This window comes from Schistocerca piceifrons, chromosome 1, assembly GCF_021461385.2.
Source record: "Schistocerca piceifrons isolate TAMUIC-IGC-003096 chromosome 1, iqSchPice1.1, whole genome shotgun sequence".
In the NCBI taxonomy this organism is placed as follows: Eukaryota; Metazoa; Arthropoda; class Insecta; order Orthoptera; family Acrididae; genus Schistocerca; species Schistocerca piceifrons.
The window spans coordinates 353,431,478-353,432,684 of NC_060138.1; the positions used below are offsets into that span (position 1 = coordinate 353,431,478).

The window sequence follows — 1,207 nt, forward strand, 5'->3', positions numbered from 1 at the left end:
GTCCATGATGACTTGCCATAAAGAGCATCAGAACGGGGTATAGAACATCATCGACGTACCACTGAACCGCGGGTAGCAACCGAAGGGTTCTACTATGAAAAATATGGGACCTCGCCCACCGATAGAGCTCGAGAACTAGGCGCGATGGTCTGTGGGCGCCATTTGTCTTCATAGCAGAAACCCTATGATTGCCACCCGCGGCGGCCTTACAGCACAGCCATACGTTAAAGATATTAACATCCCGTTTTATTACCCATCATGGCAAGCCAACCTGGGCTTACATTTCAATGATTCAATGTCTGCCAGTACACGGTAAATGTTTCTATTGCTTGTGTTCGTGCTTGCCAAACGCAATCTCGGCCAGTAAGATAGCCGGCTCTCTCCTCAACTGACAACGTTCGGAGCATTACGGTCAGGGCTCTTCCGACACCTCGGAATATTAACGATCTAACGCACCAACTGAACAGAATTTGTCACGATATCCCTCAGGAGGACATACAACAACTCTATAAATCAATGCCATGCCGAATAACTGTTTGCTTAGGTCTAGAGGTGGACTAATGCGTTATTGACCTGTTCAATTTGTGAAACTATTTCTCTTGGATAAATCATCTCCTTATCTGAAATAGTATTTATTTGAAACTCCCTGGCACATTAAAACTGTGTGCCCGACCGAGACTCGAACTCGGGACCTTTGCCTTTCGCGGGCAAGTGCTCTACCAACTGAGCTACCGGAGCACGACTCACGGCCGGTACTCACAGCTTTACTTCTGCCAGTATCTCGTCTCCTACCTTCCAAACTTTACAGAAGCTCTCCTGCGAACCTTGCAGAACAAGCACTCCTGAAAGAAAGGATACTGCGGAGACATGGCTTAGCCACAGCCTGGGGGATGTTTCCAGAATGAGATTTTCCCTCTGCAGCGGAGTGTGCGCTGATATGAAACTTCCTGGCAGATTAAAACTGTGTGCCCGACCGAGACTCGAAGTTCTGCAAGGTTCGCAGGAGAACTTCTGTAAAGTTTGGAAGGTAGGAGACGAGATACTGGCAGAAGTAAAGCTGTGAGTACCGGCCGTGAGTCGTGCTTCGGTAGCTCAGTTGGTAGAGCACTTGCCCGCGAAAGGCAAAGGTCCCGAGTTCGAGTCTCGGTCGGGCACACAGTTTTAATCTGCCAGGAAGTTTCATATCAGCGCACACTCCGCTGCAGAG

The 1,207-nt window shown here is 49.0% G+C and overlaps 1 non-coding gene across 1 annotated transcript; it reads right to left on the bottom strand.

Annotated features, from left to right (window-relative positions):
• Window positions 1-664: 664 nt before the first annotated feature.
• Trnas-cga lies at window positions 665-739 on the bottom strand. Its single transcript has one exon. It is a non-coding gene; the product is annotated as a tRNA-Ser (tRNA).
• Window positions 740-1,207: the final 468 nt, after the last annotated feature.